Source organism: Camelina sativa, chromosome 20 (genome assembly GCF_030686135.1).
Source record: "Camelina sativa cultivar CO46 ecotype springtype chromosome 20, ASM3068613v1".
Lineage (NCBI taxonomy): Eukaryota > Viridiplantae > Streptophyta > Magnoliopsida > Brassicales > Brassicaceae > Camelina > Camelina sativa.
In genome coordinates this window covers 13,593,782-13,613,021 of record NC_141899.1, presented here as the reverse complement: position 1 = coordinate 13,613,021, position 19,240 = coordinate 13,593,782, and the positions used below count along the sequence as shown (strand labels likewise).

General features: G+C 39.2%; 1 non-coding gene and 1 pseudogene across 1 annotated transcript; both read left to right on the top strand.

Annotated features, from left to right (window-relative positions):
* Positions 1-12,192: 12,192 nt before the first annotated feature.
* Positions 12,193-12,299, top strand: LOC147918822 (small nucleolar RNA R71). The gene has a single exon (XR_015594208.1). It is a non-coding gene; the product is annotated as a small nucleolar RNA R71 (small nucleolar RNA).
* A 4,080-nt stretch (positions 12,300-16,379) lies between these two features.
* Positions 16,380-19,240, top strand: part of LOC104772514 (ferric reduction oxidase 5-like) — a 63,356-nt pseudogene continuing 60,495 nt past the window's right edge.

Genomic DNA, 19,240 nt, shown 5'->3' with positions numbered 1-19,240 from the left:
TGCTCAAGGTAACCTCTTAAGTATTTTCTATGGAGGATTACACCCTAAGTATCAACTTTCACTCGACACGGCCAGCAATGGAGATTTTACAACAAAGACTGTTCAAGAAGGACGAGCTCTCATCGACAACCTTGCCGCAAGTAGTAGCAATACTTGCATCGATTTTGATAAAACCATCCGTTCTAACAATTCCGACTCTAAGGAGATTGCCGACCTTAAGAACATGATGAACCAACTTCTAAGGAATCAACAACGCGGCGTAAACGCTTGTGATACTATCAACAATGGAAGCATGGAGCCTTTCCAAGAAGATTCTTATGACCAAGAAGAAGAAGTCAACTACGTTGGTGCTCAAGGATACTACCAAAACCGAGGGTACAACAACAACTTCAACAACAATTTTAGAAACACTTCTAACCTTTCTTATAGGAACCCAAATGTGGAGAATCCCCAAGATCAGAACTATCCTCAGCAAGCTAACCGCTTTCAAGGCAACAACTTTGGTGGAAACAACAACAACTTTCAGCCGAGACCCCAATTCAACAACAACAAGCCGCCTTTCCAATCCGGACTAGCCCAGGTGCCTACCTCTCAAGCTGATGCCAATGTCGATATAAAGATGCAAGAACTCCTTGTTGCTTTTCGAAAGCAATCAAAAGACATCAAATCAAGGATGGATAACATCTATACTGAACTGAATGGGAAGTTTGAAAGCATTTCTATTCATGTCAAGAAGCATGAAACTCAAGTTGCTCAAACCGCTAATGCCGTTCCACGCCAAGTTGGTGTATTTCCGGGAAACCCCGAAGAGAATCCTAAAGGATATTGCAATGCTATCTCAGCCGTACCAGCCCTCACCTACCGTGAAGCAAAACCTACGGTACCACTCTTTGACTCTTATGAAGATGTTATTCGTATGACATATCCATTTGGTGAAGAAACCACAAGCCACTACCCTTTAAGGAGACTACCTAAAGCTGAAGATCCATGACGTTTTGTTTGCTCATGCTCCATAACAGGCATTGAATTCTCTAACTCTCTTTGTGATTCTAGTGCTAATGTTAATGTTATGTCAAGAAGTGTAGCTGAAAAGCTAGGATTGAGAGACATATCACCACCCAACCTCAGTTTAGTCTTTGGAGACTAATCACAAAAAGTTCCCGACGGATTAGTTCGAGACCTACAACTTGTAGTAGGAGACTGCATAGTTCCTACCGATTTTCACATCTTAGAGATAGAAGAAAAAAATGAAAGACCTTTGATTTTAGGAAGACCATTCCTAGCCACTGTTGGAGCTATCATCGACCACAAGTCAAAGAGGACAATCTTTGCTAACATCAACAAGAATAAGTCATATCCGACTATCTCTAAGCCGAAGCTATGGCCAACTAGCTCATTACATGAAGAACCGATGCATCCTAACATTGACAAGCTGAAGCAAATAAACCAAGGAGCGTCCACAAGTACCAACAACCTGCTACCCAAGCCACCCAAACCGCCTAAGCCACCACAAATTTCCAAGATCAAGATCATAGTTCCTCCTGAGCTAAGTAGCGAAAGCAAGGAACATATCCAAGAGATGATAAGGCATACTAAAGAAGTTCTTCTTCATGCAAAAGTTTTTGAAACTTCTGCAAAAGGACACCTTGTTATTGAAGCTGGAGCAGACTATCAAGATATCAAAGGAGCCATAAGAGCATTGATTACCAAAACTAACTCTCCTCACCCTGCTTGAGAAAGCTACCAAACGTCGAGCCAACGACGTTAAACAAGCACGCTTCTTGGGAGGCAACCCATGTCTAGTAAGTTTTTATTTTTAGGATTTATTTTTTTTTACTTTTAATATTTTTGCATTTTAGTTTCAGGTTTATAAAAAAAACAAAATAGAAAAATAGAAAATAGAAAAGCCAAAAAGAAGAAGAAGGACCATGGATTGGCAACACACCATGACTAGTGGCAAGCACCACCTACTGACCGGCCATGTTCAACCTGACCGAAGCAAGCCGAAGGCGACAGATCATCACCATCCTTGAGTGATTGATGCCGAGAGTCCCCACCAGCCATACCAGCCGTAGCCAATGCCATGTCCTGTACTACGCACCGTACCATGTACCGCGTACCACCACCGTACCAGCTGCTATGTCCGCGACCATTCATCCGTGTACCGCGAGACAACTCCAAACCACCACCATCCTCATCACTAACCATCACCATTCTTTTACTTAGGTATGTTTTTGTTATTTTTATTTTATCATTATTATTGATGGTTTTAGGTTTTTGTTTCAAGGAAGATGCATTTAGAGATATATCAAAAACAATTCGAATGAACTTAGCCTATTTCAAACTCGATGTCAAGCAACCAAAAGAAGTTACAAACGGTTAGTCACCACATTTTCATTCCATAGCCGAATTCTAAGACAATTTTTGGGCAACCATAAATGTCTAAGAGTCGACACAACATCATTCCATCAAGGTGACATTGTTCTTAAACCCTACACTTTTCCTTATGATTTTTAATCCTCAACTCTTTCTTTTTTCCCACCGAGGACGGTGTGATGTAAATCTGGGGGGGGGGGGAGGATTTTCCATCCTATACTAATGCTATTTTCTATTTTGTTGACTTGAGACCTTTTTCCACTTTTTACATCAATAATTTTGACATTTTTATTAAGACACATTTTTTTTATTTGAGTCAAAACTAGTAGGGGATTATGATCTTATTCTAACGGTTTATTTGATTTGGATTAACACTCTTATGACTCTTGATTATGCTTGACTACAGAACAAAATTTTGGAAAGACTGTGAGCCGACTCAACAATCCCCAATTCCCTATTCGATGGATATTCAGATGATCTAACTTTGTCTCCAACTTTTATAGGACCTAAACCGGACTAAATTTTCAAGCCCTGTGAATTGGTATACATTGAACTAGATCTCTACATTCAAGCCACACAAGACATTGCACTTTTTCAAAAGTATGTTTCCTTCTCTCTTCCCTTCAATACTCTAAAAAAAAAGAAAAAAAAAAAGAGAAGAGAGAAAATAAAAGATGAGATGATTTTGATCAGTTAAGAGGGGTAGGTAAATTACTTGTGAGTTGTGACCTCATTTTTCGACTCTTGAGTCAAATGATCACACAAAGCTTGGAAGCGAGTGGTAGCTAAATTACCGATGACCCCAGTATTCGCCTACACCTTTGATTAAAAAAAAAATTAGGGAGAAATAGATTCCTTGGAAGTAAGAAAAGGGAGAGGAAATGAATCATACGAAGAAAGTCTTGGCTTAAAGAGAATCGACAAGCCATTGATCGATTTTCCCTTGGTAAGATTTCACCTTTTATTATTGTTTTAATTTATGTAAAGAGATGACAATGGAGATTCTGGAGACTCTAAAAAATTGTGGGATCAAGGAGCGTTGATGACTCTCATGGTGGATTACAAATGGAAGTTCCTAATGTCAAGGTGATGAAGAGTGCAAAGACAATAACCCGAAAGATAAGTGAATTTCCATTATTTTCAAAACCTCTTTTCCATGATTTATTCTGATTATTTGCATGAGAACAAGCAAAGTCTAAGTCTGGGGGAGTTGATAACATCATTATTTTACTCATATTAGCTATAGTTTTCATATGTATTTAGGAAGAGTTTGATGAGATTTCAAGGCTTTAATGTCTATTATCAAGTATTTCAGGTTTCAAGAAGGTTTTACAGGTTTTATAGCAATTTGGACAAAAGACAAGGAAAATACGTTTTAGGAAAGTTTCAGAGCTCTTCATTACGGGCCACTTTTGAAGACCTTCCCGAACTTACATTTTGACGTGCTTGGTGTCTATGGAAAGCTGGAAGAGTCATCTTTCTACTCGAAGTAGAATCAAGTCAATCTATGAAACAAGTTTATTTTGGTGTGGGTGAATGATGATGAATGTATGCAATGGTGAGATATGAATGGAATGATGGATGGGTGTTTCAATTTCCCCTTATGCTGTTGCAGTATAAGAGGTATCAATCCTTAATGAGTGTTTGTGAACAATTAAGATATGCATATGAATCTAAGTTAAGACAAATGTAACAATTGTTTGTCACTAACAATCCTAAGATGAAAATGTAAAATGCAGAAGATAAACTACAAGAACTAACAACTAGATGCAAATAAAACTGAATGATTGAAACAGTGATAAAGCAAGAACAGAAACAGAGACTACTACTAATGAACTAATGCAAGACAATTAATGATCTGAAAACTAAATGTATGCAACTGGAATGAAACAGGAATGAAACAAGACAAGCACAAATCATAAACACAAGTTCTGGGGATGAACTCGAGCAGCACTCGACCGAGTGTAGGTCGAGTGGGTGGTCGAGCTAGACTAGACGCAGAAACAGAGCAATGCAATAAAAACAGAGTAGTGCTAAAACCAATCAAAGAACAAGCAAGCAACAAGATTAAGACTAAGATTTCAATAAACCAAGAAGGTCCTGAGGATGGATTCATGGGATGAACTAATCATTGTGGTTATCTAACTTGGTCAACAAATCTCAAGCAAACTTTGAGCTAACCTCTAGACATATTAATCTAAGACAAGTTTCTCTCACTCTCATGGTCAAGAAACAATCAAACCTATGCAATTCTAGACTTGTTCTCACACAGTAAAGAATCTACACAAGCAGGCATTAAGCAATACATCTCAAACCAAACAAGACCTCTAATCTCTTAGCAAGCCTAATGGTAAGCTCTAGATCTAGCCTTATCTATGCTTCTTAAACATTGGTCTGATGCTAAGAAGCTTGAGATCAGATCCTACCCTCTCAGATATATGATCAGCATTAAGAACATCTAGCCTAGAAGAGATCTACAACAATCAAGCTTGACCAAATCAAATAAACCACAAGATCAATCCATCCTAACCCATCCTCAAGATCCTAAGCAAACTACTCACAACAATACATGATGAACAAAATCAAAAACCCAGAAAATGTTGAATCTTGCATCATTAGAAAGATAAAACAAAGATCTATAATATTGATGAAAGGATGAAACTCAAATTCTCAATATCTTGAAAGTTATAGAACCAACAAAATACAAAAATCTAGTCTTCTTTCTTAAGAAAGTACAAGATCTTAAAAATAAAAATGCAAAAGGAATAAAGCTAAAAAAAGGTAAAAACTAGGTTCAGAGAATATCTAAAAAGCTGGCCTCTTTGGTGGCTGCAGGTACAAGGCTTTTTATAGTGGGGAAGGTGGAAGCCCTAAAAATAGAAAAAGTCAAAGTAGTCAACGGCTCGGTCAACTCGACCTTTGCTCGGTCGAGCTAGGGGTCGAGCTGGCTTCTCACGTGCAATCTCCACTCGGTCGAGTCCTCCTCAGCACACGGTCGAGTGTCTACTCGAGTGTGCGGTCGAGTTGGACTCCTGACCTTGTTGTTTCAGCCTTAACTCCCTTGTTTCCTCCTCATGATTGCTCCACATCTCTTCTCCATTGCTTACATGCTCCTTAAACTCCAAAATCACCTGTTTGTGCATGAAAAGATGCAAATGCAATGCAACTAAACTCTAATGCATGATTAGTCCTAAAGGTACACAATAATGGCCTAAATGGATAGCAAAAGATGCAAAAGATGTAAATAAACTAAGGGAAAACAAGGTAAAATATATGAACATCAACACCCCCAAACTTAGTCTTTGCTTGCCCTCAAGCAAATAAGCAAGACATAAGAAGGTAGATGAGGTTTTAAAGTGGGATCTCAGCTCCTAAAGCTTGCAAATAGACCATCTAGAATCAATGTCCAAGTTACTAATACTATGATGCAAGTTGAATGAGCTGGAATTAAAGACTTTAGACAAGCATTTCACAACCTTTATTGATTTGAGCCTAAGACATCCACATGCATTCAAATCAACCATTTCCTTTAACATTCATTAAGCAAGAATATGGATCAATCCTATGCAATGCTTAAACTCATTTGGCTTGGTAATAAAGGGTTTTGAGACAATGATGGTCTCTTTTTAAAAGTGGGATTTGTCAACATCAAGGTTCTCTCATGAAAATGGATTGAGCTTTAGAAGAATGCTAAAGGTAAGAACACCTAGACACATACAAGAATAAAACCTTGTCTACCCAAATGTACCCAAAGTGTTTATCCTAGCAATCTAAACCCAAATGATCCTAGTGCTACCCTTTACTTCTTCTTTTCTCTTTAACCCTTTTCTCTTTTGGTTTTGAAGTCTAAGGAGATGCTTTGTTATTTGATCTTTCTAGTGGGATGGGGGATTCTTACTTATTTGATATGGTTCTCTTTTCTTCTTATTCTTAAGACATAATAGCTTTTTGCTAGACTTTCCTTTTCTTTCTTTTCTTTTCCTTAGCTAGAACCAATCTCAATGATTTCTTTTTACTTCCCATCCTTTCACTAGACTTTTACTTAAACACAATCTCCTCTTAAAGACTCTACCCTTTTTCTTTCTCTTTTCTTTCTTTTCTTTTCATAATAGCCAAGTCCCAAATCCAACAAGTGAACCACCTAGTCCTATCTAGTTTGAAAAATGCAAACTAGAACTACATAAGGCTTTACTCTTGTCAGTTCAAACCTAACACTTTCTACCAAGCTCAATCCCAAAAATAGGCCTCACACACTCAAGATTAAACAAGGCTTGAAAGAAGGTTTGGTTTAGGGGTAGGAGAACTGATCTTAATGATTTAATCAGCTACTTGGATCAACAAAGGTGGTGAAAAGGAAAAAGATGATCCAAATATGTATGTGGTATCCATGAGTTTAAAGCAATGCACACATTGATAATTAAAAGTCAATATTAGGTTCTTATAAATAGGAAATAGTTTCAAATCTCAACATGCTTCAATTTAGACCAAATGCAATGCAGGAATTCAAGGCATGGTTCAATCTTATTCTTCTAACTACTCAACTAGCATCAAAGTACTATTAACTTGGGCATTGATCCTAGTCTAGTGAATAAGCTAGCTAACAAGGCAAACTCATCATAGATCCCTAATGCAAATATTATACAATCCTACATGAAACATGCTAAACAAGATCCTAATATGCAATACAAACTACATGAACACTCCTTTTTTATGAAGATTTTTTTCAAAATTTTTCAAATTTTTATGGTTTTTCTATGCCTTAGATGATTATGCAAATGCTAACATGACGATGATAAAAATTTGAAATAAGAACACAAAACACAACATCAAATGCTATCTCAAACCCTCCCCCAAACTTAAATCACACAGTCCCCTGTGTGAAAGAAAGTTGTGAGAGGATTCAAGATTTAAACACAACACAAAACACAATATGAAATGCAATGGTATTTACAAGATAAGGTGATGGTGGTACCTTTAGGGATTGTGGAAGAAGTTGTCCACATCCATCTGCATGCTGTCATAGGAGTAGCTGGGGTCAGGCTGGTGGCTTGGAGAAGAACTTTGGGGCAGCTTGACTATGGCAACCGACCTTGACTCGGTCGAGTACGTGTCCGAGTGTGGGGGTCGAGCTGGACCGCGAATGTCAAATTGGTGAGCTTGCTGCTGGCAGAACTGCTGGTAGAGAGATGGATCCATGTAGTATTGAGGTGGGATGGGAGGGTAACTTGGATAACCTGGATAAGCAGCTGGAGGTGGGAAGCCATAGGGTGATCTGGGAAGGTGCTCGGTCGAGTACCTTGGCGGTGCTCGGTCGAGTGGGTGCTTGAGTGACCCGGTCGAGTGCCTCGAAAATTGTTGTTCTCGGGTACTTGAGCTCCTCCTCCTCTGATTTGGCTCATACATTGAAGCCCTAGCTGGTTCCACGGGGTTTGCAACTCTTGAGAGTGCTCTAGTTGAGCTACTTCTCCTCAAAGGGCTTGAATGGCTTGGAGATGAGTTTCCACTCTTCAGCTCAGCAATCTCCTTCTTTAGTCCTTTGATGGACTTAGCCATGTTAGTCACCTTCTTCTTCAGCTTGTCAAACCTCTTCCCATGCCACTTACCCCATTTTTGCAAAAGAGTTAACCTCTTGGCATTCTCCCTCACTCCTCTACTATCTCTTGGGTTGGGCTCATAATCTTCAAAGTAGAACTGCTCCTCTCCATCAGCTACTTGTGCATTCCAAGCTTCCTCAACTCTATGTTGAATCACTCCATCAAACCAATGCTCCTCAGCTGGCCAAAAATCAATGTTGGCTCCTTCTTGAATGGTGGTGAGCTATTGGTTAGGCAATATGAGTTGCTTTTTCCCAAGTGTTGGAAGCTCAAAGTTGAAGATGTGGTTCCCTTGATGCATCTCCTTGGCTAGGATGAGAGTAGAAGTGAGGTAGCTTGAGTCAACCCATCTTGGTGAGACACTTTCTCCTCTAAGTTGAACTCTAGCAGCTTGAAGGATTGGAGTGATGATGCCTCCAATGGTAAGTGCCCCTCTTGACCCTTTGTTCTCCAACTTTCTCACCCAACTTCTCAATTGAATCATGTGGTCAATGAGCACCATTCCTAGGTCAGTCTCCACTGTGTTCCCAAGGATGATGGTACCATTCCTTGCTTGTAAGATGACTCCATTGAGAGCCAAGTCAATCATCTTTAGCTCTCCCTCATTGATGTTCCCAGTTTCCTTTCTTGCAAAGAAAGTATTGGCAAGAGCTTTGTGGAAGTACCTTAGGACTGGGCTCCTTATCCTTGAGCTCTTGGAGTTGGAGGATGAGTAGTACTTGTTATCCCCAATGGTTTCCCACGCAGCTAAGAGTTATTCTCTTGGAATCATCAAATTCCTATTGCTCCCAACCTCAAATCCAAAGACATTTGCTATCTCCTTCATTGAAAGCTCATGCTTCTTCCCTTTGATGGTAAAGGAGATGTGACCAGCTCCATGTTCAACACTCTTCCTTGCATATGTGTGCAGCTTTACAGTGGCTAGGAACTCACAGCTTTCCTCCTTGTAGCCTTCCATGCAAAGCCCCATGAACTTGGTGAGGTTGCTCTTCTCAAAGAGATATTCCACATCCTCATCAATGGCAAGCTACTCCATGGTCTCCTTGTGAGGATATCTAGTTCCCAGGAACTACATCCTCATGAAAGCATCATAAAGCTGCCTCTTTGACAGCCCACAAGACTCAGCCTCTCCATCATCCATCAATTCTTCTTCTTCACTCTCTTCCTCACTTTCACTTTCACTCTCTTCTTGCTCCACTTCAACAGCTGGCCTCTTCCTTTTGGCCTTGTGTCTCCTCATAAACTCATTGAGAGTAGGCTCCCTTTCCTCCTCACTCTCAGTCCTCTCAGGATCTTCCTCAACTGACTCTCTCCTTGGACACGGCATCTGGCTCGACCGAATGCTCGAACCGCCACTCGGTCGAGTGGTCGATCGAGTGCTCCGTCGAGTGGCTCTCCCAGCTTCACCTCTTGATTCAAGGTCAGCATCACGACGTTCCATGGAGCTTGCAGCGGTTTGGTGAGACTTCTTGGTCATCTTGGAAGACATTTTCAAAAGAAACTGAAGGGAATAGACTCAAAGCTCAAAGTTAATAGGTTAGTGACCCAAAAACTTGAAAGAACAAAGCTTGAGCAAGAGATAAACTTTGAAAGAGATTTTAAAGCTTGAATTTAAAAGTTTTGAGCAAATGAGAGAATGTGAGAGTCATAGGATCGTGCAAGGGCTATTTAAAGAAGCCAAGGGGACAAGGAGACAAGGGTGGAGCGTCCATACCATTCAAATTTGAATTGGGAATCTTTGACTTGCTTTTGGCTGCCACTCGACCCCACACTCGACCAGCACGTGGTCGAGCTCCTTGACCAAATTTGAAATTTCAAATTTTTTCTCCTTGTTCTTCCCTCCACTCGATCGTTCTAGAAGAATGGGAATCGAATGGGCCTCAATTAGTATCCAACTCGGCCGAGTACCTCTTGTGGCATGGTCGAGTGGGCCTGTGAGTCTTCTTCTCCAAGTCCACATCTCTCCTTAACCAACTACATTCTCACTAAAAGGCCTGTCCAACAAAAACATAAAAGAAAACACATCAAAACTACTTAGAAATTAAACCATATTTACAAAGGATACCTTAGGGACTTCCTCCCTAGTGAGCTTGTTTAAAGTCACTAAGCTTGACTTTGGTTTCCTTCTTAACTTTGGTCTAGATACCAAGGAGGTGATGAAATCCTCCCTGGAACCTCTTGGTCACTGTGAAGTTGATCCTTGATCACCTCACTCTTAACACTCAAACCAGATTTCTTCTTAAATTTGAGCCTTGGTCTTGCTCTCCTCAAAGACCTCTTATTCAGCTTAACTTGGAGATCCTCAACCATACTAGACAGCTCTTGAACTGACCTCTTAAGCTTCTCAACAGAATCCTTTTGAAGTGGGAGCTCAGCCTTTGGGGTTGTCTTATCACCTAAGCTTCCTTGACCACCTTTGTCATTGATAGTAAAAGGCTGGTCATCAATGGTAGGAAGGTTGGTTGGGTTATAGATGTTGAACTTCATGACTGTATCCTCAGAAATGTTCAAGGTCACAAGACCTTCCCTAACATCTATTACTGCCCCAACAGTGGCTAAGAATGGCCTCCCTAATAGGATTGGATCTTCAGGCTCCTTGTCCATCTCTATGACCACAAAATCAGTGTGAACCCTTGCCTTCCCTATCTTAAGTGGGACATTCTCCAACCTTCCAACTACCTCTCTATTTGTCCCATCAGCTAGGCACACATGGAGATTGGTGGATTTGAAATCAGTTCTCCCTAGCTTTTGAGCTATGGAGTATGGCATCACACTTGTTGAAGCTCCTAAATCACAAAGGCATTGATTGTAGTGAAGGTAACTGATTATGCAGGGTAGATAGAATGGTCCAGGGTCCTTAAGCTTTATTGGAATGATCACTCCTCCAAGGTTCTCAAGATCCTTCTCATCTTGAGCTTCAACCTTCTTCTTAGACAAATCAAGCAAAAAAATTTTGTAGAGAGGATATGGTTCATACTGTTCCAAGGCAGGTCCTCTCTCCTCTTCTTGGTAAGCTATGATGATCTCTTGAATGGCTGACACTTGTTCCTCTTTCTCAACCAAAGCTTCTTCTTTCAAAACCCTTTCTTCCTCTGGTTGCCTAGCCAACATCTCCTTGTTCTCAATTATTTCCCTTAACTCCTTGATCTTCTGTGCTTTGAAACGCTCAGGGAATGGTAATGGAGGCTTATAAGCAGGAGGAATGTACTTAGCAGGCTTGACAGCTTCGGAGTCTCCAGCTCGATCGACCACTCGAGCATGCACTCGATCGAGTGTGTGGTCGAGCTCTTAGTCGAGTTCGCCTGCGAGCTCCTGTTGCTTTGCACAAATGTCACTTGGGGTTTCAGTAACTAATGAATTCCCTCAAACTCGGACTTCACTGTCCTCAGTGACTTCTTCCTCTTGAATTAGAATGGCTTTGGCTGTGAACTCCCTTGGATTTTGAACAGCTTTTCCAGGGAGTTGGTTGGGTTTTGGAGCTGAAGTAGAGGCAATGTTACTCTCCATATACTTCACCCTTGAATTAAGACCCCCAAACTTCATATACAGATCATTGTATTGTGATGTTAACCTTTGGTTCAATTCAGCAAACTACGTGGATTCCTCAATCTTTCCTTGTGTTTGCCCAATCAACAATTGTTGCATCATTGCTCTTAAGTCTTGTTCCTAGCCTTGGTTAGTTTGAAACCCTGGTGGGGGACACAACTGTGGCTTGAACACTTGGTGTTGTTGTTTGGGGATGTAGTTTTGTTGCTGTTGAGGCTGTTGAGGTGGATAGACTTGGTCTTGAGGATTAGCCACATTGGTACTCCTATAAGAGAGGTTGTTGTTCTTGAACCCTCCTTGGTTGTAGCCTTTGAATCCTCCCTTGTTTTGCATGTAGCACAACTCAGCAAACTCAGTCTCCCCCTCTTGAACTGGAGCTTCTTCTTCACCAATGAAGTGTATGGACTTGGACTGGCTTAGGAGTATCTTGTCAAGCTTTTCATTCACCATTTTCAGATCCTTCTTGTACTTATCTTCTTGATCAGTTGATGATGATCTTATGGTTCTGTCATAGTCCTCATTGTAGTTTCCATCAGATTGTGCAAGATTCTCAACTAACTCCCAGCCTTCTTCCACATTCTTGTTGAGGAAATTTCCATTAGAGGCTGTATCAAGAAGCATCCTGAACTTTGGAAGCACTCCTCTGTATAATGTGCTCAACAAAGACTCCACACTGAAACCATGGTGAGGACACTGAGTTTCGTACCCTTTAAACCTCTCCCAAGCTTCACAAAAGCTCTCATTACTCCTTTAAGCAAATCCAGAGATCTCATTCCTCAGCCTTGCTGTCCTAGCATTAGAAAAGAACTTGGCCAAGAAAGCCTTCTTGCATGCATCCCAAGTAGTGATTGCACCAGTAGGGAGTGTCTTTTCCCATAAATGAGCCTTGTCCCCAAGTGAGAAAGGGAACAACCTTAGCTTAAAACCATCCTCACTTACACCATTGATCCTTGTAAGGCTGCATATCCTGTCAAACTCATCAAGGTGATCAAGTGGGTCCTCCATTAGCAATCCATGGAATTTATTGGCCTGAATCATGGAGATCAATCCACTCTTGATCTCAAAGTTGTTGTTGGCAACAGTTGGAGGCACAATTCCAGCCCTTTGGTTGTGAGTGTTGGGTGCATCTCCAGCACCAATGTTCCTTGGTCTCTGAACCTGATCCTGATGATCCATAGCTACTATAACCTCTTGTTGTTCTTGAACAACTCCCCTTTGCTTAGTTCCCAAACCCTTTGTCACCTTGTGGATGTTGTCAATATGCTTGAGAAGATGGTCCTTTCCTTTAGACCTTGTGTGCATCAACAAACACAAACGATTTTTGCCAGGCACACGACTGAGCACATGCTCTTGTTGGTGATCAAGTCGACTGGAAACTGATGGTTATAGAGATCCGGCGTCTGGCACGAGCAGGTGCTCGATCACTACTCGGTCGAGTGGTGGTCGAGTGGTACCTGAAATGGAACTTCAACCCAGAAACAGAAGATTCAAGTACAGCAACCTCACAAGTGTATAAACGAACTTAATCTTAGACTAATATGGATCCTAAATGTCACAAAAACACACTCAAATGGGCAACGGCGCCAAATTGAAGCAAGTTTATTTTGGTGTGGGTGAATGATGATGAATGTATGCAATGGTGAGATATGAATGGAATGATGGATGGGTGTTTCAATTTCCTCTTATGCTGTTGCAGTATAAGAGGTATCAATCCTAAATGAGTGTTTGTGAACAATTAAGATATGCATATGAATCTAAGTTAAGACAAATGTAAAGATTGTTTGTCACTAACAATCCTAAGATGAAAATGTTAAATGCAGAAGATAAACTACAAGAACTAACAACTAGATGCAAATGAAACTGAATGATTGAAACAGTAATAAAGCAAGAACAGAAACAGAGACTACTACTAATGAACTAATGCAAGACAATTAATGATCTGAAAACTAAATGTATGCAACTGGAATGAAACAGGAATGAAACAAGACAAGCACAAATCATAAACACAAGTTCTGGAGATGAACTCGAGCAGCACTCGACTGAGTGTAGGTCGAGTGGGTGGTCGAGCTAGACTAGACGCAGAAACAGAGCAATGCAATAAAAACAGAGTAGTGCTAAAACCAATCAAAGAACAAGCAAGCAACAGGATTAAGACTAAGATTTCAATAAACCAAGAAGGTCCTGAGGATGGATTCATGGGATGAACTAATCATTGTGGTTATCTAACTTGGTCAACAAATCTCAAGCAAACTTTGAGCTAACCTCTAGACATATTAATCTAAGACAAGTTTCTCTCACTCTCATGGTCAAGAAACAATCAAACCTATGCAATTCTAGACTTGTTCTCACACAGTAAAGAATCTACACAAGCAGGCATTAAGCAATACATCTCAAACCAAACAAGACCTCTAATCTCTTAGCAAGCCTAATGGTAAGCTCTAGATCTAGCCTTATCTATGCTTCTTAAACATTGGTGTGATGCTAAGAAGCTTGAGATCAGATCCTACCCTCTCAGATATAGGATCAGCATTAAGAACATCTAGCCTAGAAGAGATCTACAACAATCAAGCTTGACCAAATCAAATAAACCACAAGATCAATCCATCCTAACCCATCCTCAAGATCCTAAGCAAACTACTCACAACAATACATGATGAACAAAATCAAAAACCCAGAAAATGTTGAATCTTGCATCATTAGAAAGATAAAACAAAGATCTATAATATTGATGAAAGGATGAAACTCAAATTCTCAATATCATGAAAGTTATAGAACCAACAAAATACAAGAATCTAGTCTTCTTTCTTAAGAAAGTACAAGATCTTAAAAATAAAAATGCAAAAGGAATAAAGCTAAAAAAAGGTAAAAACTAGGTTCAGAGAATATCTAAAAAGCTGGCCTCTTTGGTGGCTGCAGGTACAAGGCTTTTTATAGTGGGGAAGGTGGAAGCCCTAAAAATAGAAAAAGTTAAAGTAGTCAACGGCTCGGTCAACTTGACCTGTGCTCGGTCGAGCTAGGGGTCGAGCTGGCTTCTCACGTGCAATCTCCACTCGGTCGAGTCCTCCTCAGCACACGGTCGAGTGTCTACTCGAGTGTGCGGTCGAGTTGGACTCCTGACCTTGTTGTTTCAGCCTTCACTCCCTTGTTTCCTCCTCATGATTGCTCCACATCTCTTCTCCATTGCTTCCATGCTCCTTAAGCTCCAAAATCACCTGTTTGTGCATGAAAAGATGCAAATGCAATGCAACTAAACTCTAATGCATGATTAGTCCTAAAGCTACACAATAATGGCCTAAATGGATAGCAAAAGATGCAAAAGATGTAAATAAACTAAGGGAAAACAAGGTAAAATATATGAACATCAATCTATTCATTCATCCGGAAGTTATGCTCGATTTACCAAGACGTGTTATAAACCGACGTAAGAAGAACCGACCAGCCGATGGGCTTTTATTCAAGGCCTGACCAGCGACCATCACGGCGGCCCAGTCCAAGCCTCCTCCACGGTCCAGAAGCCTCTTTCGCCGCCCCTTGTCCTGCACTCAAGAAGAAAAGACGTTTCTATCCTTACAAACCCTAACCCTAGACAAAACCCTATAAATACTCTTAAGACCTAGGGTTTTGAGGTGTGCTTCCTGTGTGCCTTCATCGAGAATTCAAGTGCCTCTTATACCGCCGCTGCCGTGCAACCCTAGACGACCAGAGAAGCTCTCTCCTGCTCGCCGAATCCCTTGAAGCTTGAAGATCCACCAATCTCTCTTTCTACTCTTTCTTGTTCTTTCATACTATCATTGCTTTTGGGATCAAGTTACTTTTGTGACAAATAGAGAAGTTTCCTTTGAACCCTTTTTGTTATTTGATTCATTCTTGATGTTATACTTTACAATATCAATGTCGTTTCTTTGCATCATGAGCGAGTAGTTTTATTTGTTGGGTTCTATGGGGTGATTCAAGGGGAATTCATGGTTCGCTTCAATTAGGTTGTTAGATCTTATTTTCGGTTTTCTATTAGAGTTCTTTTGGGACATCTTTATCTTAATGCATGTGCTTGGATTGATCACCAAGTGCTGATCTAGAGAACGGGAGCATTAACCGTGTTATCCTACTTCTTCGAACTAGTGTTATACCGAAACCTCACATCGTAACCTGCGTAAGTTGAGTTGCGGAGTTTGGTGAATGTATCGAACTTGTTTAACTAGCTGGTTGACATGCGTCGTTGCCTGCGAAAGTTGAGTAACGGAGTATGAAGACTTTAGACTTTCATTCTATGAAAATAGCTTGTTAGTTCATTAGTGTTTCGTAGTTGAGAACCTAGACCGAAATTAGTATTTACTTGGTAGATCTTACACTTAATATTGCTTAGAACCATGAAAACCCTGAGATGACTCCCAAAACGCCCAACGCCTTAGTCTTATAATTTTAAACCGTTTTTATTTATTTGCAATAGATATTAGGAAAACCAAAACTCCAATCTCTTATTTAGTCTTAGCCATAGTTCTTTCTCTTTTAATTCAATTTTTGTTTGCTATTACTCTCTGCGGGATCAATCCTAAAATACTACAATTGATTAACTATAGTTCTTTTAGCCATTGTGTAGTCTTTTCAGGTAAAAGATTTGGAGTGAAATTCTACACACATCAACCGTCATTTTGGTTTGTGAACGTTACATATAATTTCATTTAATTAGAAATTGAAATCATAATCAGCTTATATAAATTCAAACTGATATTTAAACTCATTTAATAAAAAATCTACAGATTTTGTTTCTTCCAAGGTTCGACTTAATGTTATAATTTCATCATTATTGGCTACATATTTTCATGAAAATATTTGTAACAAGTTATCGAAATTTTATTTATATAAATGCAGAGAATGGAATGTAAAAAGGAAAATGGAGAGTGTGATGATGATGATGAAGCATTTGGGATAGTGACAACCACGGAGTTTACTTGTTCTCTATAGTTTGTGGCTCTTCTGGTTTGAGCTCTCTCCAATTATCTATACATTAGCTATCACGTCAGCCTTCATAACCACGACAACTCCAAAATGTAAGCTTCTTTGTTTCCAATTCTAAACTCTATATGGTTTAAATGGTTTGTTAATATGAATTGCTCGTTCATAAATTAATTTGGATTAGAAACTCATGATTGCTCAGAACTATGTGAAACAGAACCGAAGGTACAGACCATTCTTGATATGTTTGATCCGATCTCCATAGTAATTATACCAAACATCCAAATCCGTAGGAGAGTTTACTAAATATTGACTGAAATGGTGCAGATGGCAGGCAAAGTTTAGGTCTTTTGGTCTGAGAATAGGATATGTTGGCCATTACTGGTGGGCCTTTATGTTCTTCATGGTGATAAGAACCTCTACGATACTGCCACTTGTCGGGTTAACTTTCAGAGTCAAGCATCAAATATCACATATGGCTTGGACATATCTCAAACTTTTCTCTTCCTCGTCCACACGGTCGTTTTCCTTATCTACTGAATTATCATAATAAGGAAAATAGCTGAGTTATGAGCGGACGGCTGACTTACGAGCATAATTTAGCCTGTAATTACGGCTGATTTAATGAAATCTGTCTGAGTTATGAGAATATGGCTGAGTTACGAGCATAACTCAGCCGTAATTACCTATGAGTTTTTACCCGATGGTTGAGTTGTCAAAAATTTGGCTGAGTTAATACTTCGACACAGTTGAATTAACTTTCTCCGGCTGGCTGAGTTATTAACAACGACTTACTTAAGAGGTGTCGTTATGGATGATTTATGATTAAGTACTATAATTCAGCCATCATGAGCTGGAATTATCGGATAACTCGGCCATTTTACGGCTGACTTATAGCAAAAGATTAATTACTAGAATATCATTTAGTTACGGCCGACTTTTTAAATGATACGGCTGAATTACAGATTTTCAGTTTAGTTATGACATTTAACGGCTGAATTTGGCAGCCATTTTTTTGCTTTTTTAATTACTGTAATAGTACTTATGTTGCGACTGACTTATAATTTTGTTTGATGGCTGATTTAATTAGGCTGATTTACATGTTCACTTGGTGGCTGACTTGTCACTTTGGACGCATCATCCATGTCATCATTCGATGTCATCATCTTCTAAGGAAATACAAAACGTCTTTTTTTTTACTCTTGTTCTTCACCTGGTTCAAAAGTGAATGATTTACATGTTTTTTACCTCGTTCTTCACTTCTTAATTTTCCTTATTTTCTTAATTTTCGTGCATGGATCCAGTTACGGAAAATAGGTAAAGAAACACAAATATATATTTAACACTGACGATAGATGGTGTAAAATTGTGCAGATAGATGCGGAAACAACGCACGACAAGCTTGTGAAGTTTATTCTTGATGACTACGAATTGAACGCGTTGAACCATCAGCTAAAGCTGAGCTACATGTTCTCGAACAAGGTTTGTGTCAGCTGAGTTATTTATATACAGTCGAGTAGCAATATAACTCAGCCGTCATATGAATACAAGACCTTTCATATTCCCTTTAAGTATTATAATTCAGCCGTCAAGTAATAAAATTCAGCCGTTTACTTTCAGTTTATTTCTTGTTATAAGCAAGTCATGAATCATTATAACTCAGTGGTCATATGAATCTACGAGACTTTTCGTTTTCTCATAACTCATCCATGAAGTAATATAAATCAGTTGTTTACTTTCGATTTATTTCTTGTTATAAGTCAGTCACCAAGCATTATAACTTAGCTGTCGTATGAATCTACGAGACTTTTCGTTTTTTCTTGAATGTTATAATGCAGCCATCAAGTATAATAAAATTCAGCCGTTTACTTTTAGTTTATTTTTTGCTATAAGTCAGTCACGAAACATTATATTTCAGCCATCATATGAATCTATGGGACCTTTCGTTTTTCCTTAAGTATTATAACTCAGCTGTGAAGTAATAAAATTCAACCATTTACTTTCAGTTAATTTTTTGTTATACGTCAGCCACAAAGCATTATAACTCAGCCGTCATATGATGTGGCATAGTTTGTTGATGTGTATTTTTAAAAATATTTTCGAAATTAAAAATGAAAAATTAACCCAGGGTAATAATTGTAATTATACATAGAACACTAAATATATGAGTAATTTTTTGAAAATATATAATATATCAGCAATATTCATACTTTTCTATAACATTTTGATTAATTTTTTCAATAAGGGAGATTTACTCACGTGCCATAAAAATTACCAAGGAATCTATTCCATACTAGATCATTTCAATTTGTTTCAGCACAAATCAAATATTTGGTACGAAATATAATAAAATAAAAAGTATCAAAGCTCTTTGGAGACAAAGTTGTATCTATCTTGCTTCTATTCCCATACTGATGAATATACGTTTTCCTATATACGTAAAGACGTTTGCATGGAATCCGACATACGTGTCTAATCTAGCCGGGACAATAGCGATGGTGAATGGAATAGCGATGTTGGTGACGAGTCTACCATCCTATAGACGAAAGAAGTTCGAGCTTAATTTTCTTCTACGGTCTCTACATAATCTTCTACGTAATCCATGTGGGAGACTATCTCCAACATCTTCCTGTTTTTCATTGACCGCTACCTGAGATTCTTACAATCCACCAAGAGAACCAGACTTGTTTCCGCTAGAATCAACAAATTTATAGTTTAGTGTTTTTCTTTTAATTATAAATAAATAAATACAAAATGCAAACGAGATGAAA